Below are 7,816 nucleotides of genomic sequence, written 5' to 3' on the forward strand. Positions count from 1 at the left end.
GCTACATGGATATTCAGATGTTGACTGGGCTGGCAGTGTGGTGGATTGTAAGAGCACGTCTGGGTGTTGCTTCTCTTTGGGGTCTGCTTCAATATCTTGGATGAGCAAGAAGCAGAAATCGGTTGCTTTAAGCACCGCCGAGGCCGAATACATTGTTGCGAGTATGGCCTGTTGTGAAGCTATTTGGTTGAGGAAGCTCTTCAGTGAGCTATTTCAGCACATGCTAGATACCACCATGATCTTCTACGACAACAAGAATGGGATTCCCCTATCAGAGAATCTCGTGTTCCACGACCACTCCAAGCACATTGATATCAGGTACCAATTTATCCGGGATATGGTACAATGGGGAGCAATAAGGCTCCAACACATCAAGACAAATGAGCAGGTCACAGTGATTCTCACAAAGCCTTTGGGGAAGGTCAAATTCTTAACCTTCCGAGAGAGACTTGGAGTCGTGGAAAGGCCCTCCTATGAGGGTCCCGTATGAGTTGGACACTGAGCTCTGGGAGCTCTTGGGGGTTTAGCGTACTTCTTGGAGCTACAAGCGACCATAGGGTGAGTGGTTCACCTTCCCTTATTAGTGCATTGTGTACAAGGTGAGTGGTTCACCTTCCCTTGTGATACCCCATTATGGTTGACATGTGTGTAGGGTGAGTTGTTCACCTTCCCCTACAATTGATGACATGTGTGTAGGGTGAGTGGTTCACCTTCCCCTACGATTGAAATATGCATAGGATGAGTGGTTCACCTTCTCCTGTGGAATATGAGAAGGTTGAGTGGTTCACCTTCTCCTGTTGATGCCCCAACATACATCCTAACCATGTAGTCTGGGACTCATGGGAAGTACCCCTCTCATATGGCCAATGAGTTGGGAAAAGTGGATAGGGACAATAACGCTACCGATGGATGCATCGTGTACTGTCGTACTCCCTATGACTAGGATGCACAATGTTCAACAACTTGATCTGGGATCAAGGACTGACTTTTGTCCATGGAGAGTGGTAAGGTCGTGTGACTCACTCTCAGTCACTTCTTCATTATTACTTCATGGTTCAGTAGAACAAAGCAGAGCAATGATGACAGAGATGGTACATGATGACAAGATGGTATGATGATGACAGATGGATTGGCAGGTGGAATTCTCCCTAGTTGAGAGGGAGTGTTAAAATTGGCAACTAGGGCCAAATTCCACCTTGGGACAACTCATATGATGGAGATGATTATTGCATTGGATTCCTCTTTTCGAGAGGTCCAATTTTGATATAAAGATCATCTCATTTTGACAAGCAGAAGTGGAATTTTGAATTTATTCTCTCTCATGCACAAATTGTCAAGGTCGGCCTCAGTCAAATGTAGGCTCAAGAAGCCCAATGGATGTCTCCTCACCCTCAACAAATTGTATAAATAGGAGTGACCTCTCTCCTCATTTGGACATCACTCACACACATCATTCTTCTCTCCCTTCTCTTGATTGGTGTGTACAACTTAGGCAGCCTCTCTCTTTCCCCCACGTGTGGCATAGAAGGACGAAAATTCCAGGGACAAGTACAAGTCGAAATTACAGAGAACATACCAGCGTTGACCAGGGATCGTTTGACCATCTTTGACTGTGCTTTTCTAGGCAGATTTCCGATTTCTTGAGGTCACATTCTCTGGCACAAAAATCGAGTTATTTGGGGCAGTTTGACGTGCGTTGACCGCAGGACTGTTTGACCGCAACATTGACTAAAGTTTGACCGAATTTGACTGAGGCTGGGTGGACTATTTTGGGTTGATTTTGACCCTTCTTGAAGGCCAAATTGGATTGTTGTTGACCTAGCTGCTTGGAGGATGTTTTGTTGCTGATTTGATCAGCGTTGACTTCCTGGTTAGGGTTGCAGTTGATTGTTGTTGACTGTTGATTTTGACGGGGTTGTTTTGACTGTGTTTTGGGCAAGTAGATTTGATCTATGTACTCTCTCTCTCTGTGTTGAACTAATGAATAATAATAAGAAGATTTGAACAAAGGGTTTTTCCCTGACATCCGCCAAATCTTGTGGCCTCTTGTCTTGGCTTGTCTTCTACACATGTTTTTATGTTCTATCTGCATTTACTGTCAATGTGATTAAGTTAATGTGATTGCTACTGGAAATAATTGGAAATTGTCATTGGGTTGATAAGGAACATTGAAGTAAATTGTGCTAAAGCATAGAACATACCATTGTTATCTAAAATTAACAGATCATGTTAAAATTGGCAACTAGGGCCAAATTCGACATGGGTCATCTTATTTATGAAAGCTGATATTTTTCTTGGATTCCTCTCTCCAAGAGGTGTAGGATTGATCTAAAGATCATTCGATTCTGACATGTACAAATGAAGATATGAATTTATTTATGTTATGGACAAAATTGTCAAGGTCAGCCAGCAAGCAAAACAAGCATTCAAACCCCCAACTCATCCTCAACGTTGCATATAACCTCAAGTCATTTTCACCATCATCTCATCTCACATCTCTCTCTCTCCTCTTGTGATTGGGTACGCATTTCTGAGTATTCTTCTCTCTCACACATGCAAAGGAAAGGAAGACAAATTTCTGTTGACTGCGTCGACCGAGCTGCAAGGAGGCTGTTTGACTGCGTTGACTTGAAGCGGTGACTTGTTTTGACTTCAATTTGGGTGAGGTATCTTTGTCCTAGCAGGTCGCAGATCTGGGCACTAAAACTGAAGTAATATGACCTCTCCTTTGACTAGCATTGACTGTACTAGGGCTAGCCGCAGAGTTGACATTTGTTGACCAGCTTTGACAGGACTTTTTCGAACTGTTTTGGGCTTATTAGACTTGTTGTTGGAGGTCGAAGTTGACTAGGTTTTACCAAGCTGAACTGAGGAAGGAATCTGCCCTGTTGACCAGCATTGACTTTTCTGGTTGGGGCTTTTTGCTACTGTCATAAATTATTAGATTTATAAATTGTATTCTCTCTCTCTGTTGAACTATTGAAGAATATAAGAAGAATTGATCAAGGGTTTCCCCACATTGGGGTTTGTCCCTCGCTGGTGCCACATCTTGTGTCCTCTTGTTTTAGTTTGTCTTCCACTGTTTATGTTTATGTTCTATCTGCATTTTACTATCATGTTGATGTGATTGCTAATCTGGATATTGATATTGAGCTAATAAAGAAATTGAAGTAAAATTGCTCTAAAGCATAGAACATACCATTGTTGCCTAAAATTAACATGGTATTAGAGCTGAGGTGAAGACAAAGCCCAAGCAAGAGTGAAAAAGCAATCACCAAAGACAATTGGACAAGGACAAAAGGCTCAATGCGTTCCTCATCCCACTTCCCAGCTGAAAACAAGCTCCGTGAAAAATCTGACTATCATGGATGGAAGATGTCTCTTGATTTGACTTTGGAAGAACAAGAAGTGTTGGATTATGTGAAGGGTAAAATCCTTAAGCCTCCTTCAAATGCACCGGCTGCTGCGAAGACCAAGTACAATAGGGCTGAAGCCAAAGCGAAGAAGATTATCCGGGATTCCGTTGACAAGCATCTCATGGCCTATATCTCCGAATTGAAGACCTCCAAGGAGATCTACGACAGGTTGGTTGGCATGTTCAAGGTTAGTAATGCTAATCAAATTCTATTTCTCAAGAATAACTTGAAGGATATTAAGAAGGGCAAGGACGAGGGCATTCAATCCTATTTCTTGAGGATTACTGAGATCAAGAATGATCTACTCTCGATTGGAGAGGTCATTCCTGACATGGAACTTACTCTCACCACCCTTGGAGGACTCCCACCTAAGTAGTATGTATTTAGAACCACCATACTCAACAATGGTCAAATTCCAGGGTTCGAAGAATTGATGTCGAGATGCATTCAAGAAGAAACAAGAATGGTGGAGCAAGAAATGCCTTCTAATAGAAGCAACCCCACTGCATTCTCCACTCATGCCAACAAGAAGAACAATGCAGGTTCAAAGAAGCAAAGTCAAGGAAGACTGGGATTCAAAAATAGAAAGGAAGGGAAGATGCTTTGTTTGCAATAAGTTTGGCCACTATGCAAGGGAGTGTCCAAATAGAAGGGACACATCGCATGATGATGATCACAATCATTCCAGGGACAACTTCAACAACAACGATCAAAGGAATGGCAGGTCCAATGGCAAAGGAAAAAGGAATGCGAGACATCAAGGAAATGGTCAACGCTCCAAGAAATCAAGGAACTCTAGGTATGAAGAATCCAATGTTGTTAACAATAAGCAAAAAGAATACTATCTTATATCAGCCCTCTCCACTGTCTCTCCTCCGGAAACTTTAGCAAATTGGTTGATTGATAATGGTGCCTCAAGGCACTTCACTGGATACAAGGAAGCCCTCTCTAATCTGATAGAAAAGGAGACAAACTTGGAGATGATGCCACCTATCCCGTGAAAGGAGTAGGGAATGTTACCCTTCAATTGAATCAAGGTAACACTATTCATTTGCAAGAAATGCTATATGTACCTGATCTCAAGAAGAACCTGGTGTCCATTTCAGCCATGGAGGACAAAGGATTCAAGGTGGCATTAATCGATGGAAAGGTATGTGTTTGGAAAAGAAATTTTAAACATGCTTTTCCTCTTAAGTTCAGGGTTGACACTTTGTATCAACTTGGAGGAAGTCCATTGGGAGCCATGTCTTGCGACACGTCTCTACAATCTGAACCATGGTATCGGAGGTTTGTGCATCTTCATTATAAGGCCCTACCCGATGTGAGACAGATGGTGACAGGTATGTGAGACAAATGGTGAAGGAAAACTTACAAAGGGACCATTCCCCTCAAGTAATAGCAAGACCACAGATATATTGCAATTGATCCACTCCGACATATCTGGTATGATGCGCGTAAACTCTTTGGGAGGATACTTATATTATCTCACCTTTACGGATGATTATTCTCACAAGACCTGGATCTACTTCTTGAAAAAGAGGGATGAGGTGTTCCTCTGGTTCCGTCACTTCAAAGCCTTGATTGAAAACCAATCTGAGAAGAGAATCAAGATATTGAGCACTGATAATGGGACCGAGTACGAATCCAATGAATTCCATGATTATTGCAGAGAAGTTGGCATTAAGAGGGAGACTACAATGCCATACACCCCTGAGCAAAATGGTGTGGCTCAAAGGAAGAATCGCACTATTGTAGAAGTTGTTCATGCCATGCTTCATGATCAAGGGCTTCCGAAGTTCCTATGGGCTGAAGCTGCAAAAACCGCCATGTATGTTCAAAACTAATGCCCTCGTCAAGCATTGGACTCCAAGACTCCCAAAGAAATGTTCACTGGTAAGAAACACGATGTCTCTCATTTTAGAATTTTCGGAAGTCCCGTATATTTTCATGTGCCCAAAGAGAAAAGAAGCAAATTGGGTGTATCTGGGAAGAAAGGAATCTTTGTGGGCTACAGTGAAAATTCTAAGGGATATAGAATTTATGTGGCTAGTCAAAAGGAAGTTGAGATAAGTCATGATGTCACCTTTGACGAAGATATGGCCCTCAGGAAGATCAACAACCTTCCTATCCAAAGGAAGGATAAAGAAGCTGACACCGGAAATCAGGGTGCAAAAGAAGACGAAACGATGCCTGATGTTGATGAACCTATGGATCTTATTGATCCTCCTCCTCATGAACCCTTCTCCTCCAAAAGGAGACCCTCGTGCGTTAGGGAGACTCTCGAAGATGCCAAGAGACACATTGCACCAAGGGGGACTTTCCGTGAAAGCAAGAAGCCGAACAGGTATCAAGGATATTTGACCGCCATGAGCACTATCATTAAAAATAAGCCTTCATCATTCGAAGAAGTCGTGAAGCATCAAGTATGGAACGATGCTATGAATGAAGAATACAAGTCAATTATGAAGAATGATGTCTGGGATGTGGTCCCTAGACCCCAGGACAAATCGATTGTCACCTCTAAGTGGCTCTACAAAATCAAGCATGGAGCTAATGGAAGTATAGACCCTCTCATTCACAAATGTAAGAGTGAGTTGGCTTCTGAATTTGAGATGAAGGACCTAGGACCGATGCACTACTTCCTAGGGTTGGAGGTCTAGCAAAAGCCAAGTGAAATTTTCCTCTCTCAAGGAAAATATGTTGTGAAGATATTGGAAATATTTGGGATGGCGGACTGCAAGCCTGTGACTACTCCGATGGAACTTAACTTTAATAAGTTATGTGGTAGTGTTGCTGGACCTGAATTGGGAAATGCTTCTAAGTATAGTCAACTCATAGGAGCATTGATGTTCTTGGTGATCTCCCATCCGGACATATGTTTTGCAGTTAACACATTGAGCCAATATATGGTTGAGCCTCATCATATACATTGGATTGGTGCCAAGAATCTTCTAAGATATCCTCATGGCACAATCACTCATGGACTAAGATACATTGCCGAAGATGTGAGGCTGCATGGTTATTCTGATGTTGATTGGGTTGGCAGTGTGGTGGATCGCAAGAGCACTTCTGGATGTTGTTTTTCTTTGGGTTCTACTTCGATATCCTGGATGAGCAGAAATCGTTTGCCTTGAGCACAGCCGAGGTTGAATACATAGCTTCTAGTATGGCCTCCTGTGAAGCTGTCTGGTTGAGGAAGCTCTTCAATGAGCCATTTGGACATGTGTTGGATACCATCGTGATCCTCTGCGACAACCAGAGTGGGATCCGATTATCAGAGAATCCCGTGTTTCATGATCGCTCCAAGCATATAGATATAAGGTACCACTTTATCTGGGATGTGGTACAATGAGGAGCAATAAGGCTCCATCACATTGGGACTGAAGAGCAAGTCATCGATATTCTGACAAAGCCCCTAGGGAAAGTCAAGTTCTTGGCCTTCTGAGAATGACTTGGAGTCGTGGAGAGACCCTCTTATGAGGGTTCTGTATGATATGTACATTGAGCTCTGGGAGCTCTGGGGGGCTTGGGGTACTTCTTGGAGCAATGAGCAACTATAGGGTGAGTGGTTTAGCCTTCCCCTAATGGTTTGTTGTGTACAGGGTGAGTGGTTCAACCTTCCCATGTGATACCCCGTGGCAACATGTAGGCAGGATGAGTATTTCATCCTTCTCCTACTGAGACATCCTAACCATGCAATCTGGGACTCATGGGAAGTACCTCTCATCTGGACAATGAGTACGTAAATGAGGATAGGGACCATAATACTACCGATGGACGCATCGTGTACTATCGTACTCCCTATGCTAGGATGACTGATATTGATCTGGAATCAATTGGAACTGACTTCGGGTCAGTAAGAGTGGTATGACACACTCTTTTGATTGGAACTGACTTCAGGTCAGTAAGAGTGGTATGAGACACTATCTTTTATTTGGGATTGACTTTGGGTCAGTAGAGAATGGTATGATACATTCTTGATCACTTCTTCTTCTTCATAGTTCGACAGAGCAGAGTAGAGCAGAGCAATGCAGAGCAGTGCATTGATGGCAGAGATAGTACAGATTGGCAGATGGATTAGCAGATGGAGTTCTCCCTAGTTGAGAGGGAGTGTTAAAATTGGCAACTAGGGTCAAACTCCACATGGGTCATCTTATTTATGACAGTTGATATTTTTCTTGGATTCCTCTCTCCGAGAGGTGTAGGATTGATCTAAAGATCATCCATTCCGACATATACAAATGAAGATATGAATTTATTTATGTTATGGACAAATTGTCAAGGTCAGCCAGCAAGCAAAACAAGCATTCAAACACCCAACTCATCCTCAACGTTGCATATAAAAGAAGACCTCAAGTCATTTTCACCATCATCTCATCTCACATCTCTCTCTCTCCTCT

This window comes from Pinus tabuliformis, chromosome 5_2 (genome assembly GCF_031772625.1).
Source record: "Pinus tabuliformis cultivar Carrire ecotype Pingquan chromosome 5_2, CPIR1, whole genome shotgun sequence".
In the NCBI taxonomy this organism is placed as follows: Eukaryota; Viridiplantae; Streptophyta; class Pinopsida; order Pinales; family Pinaceae; genus Pinus; species Pinus tabuliformis.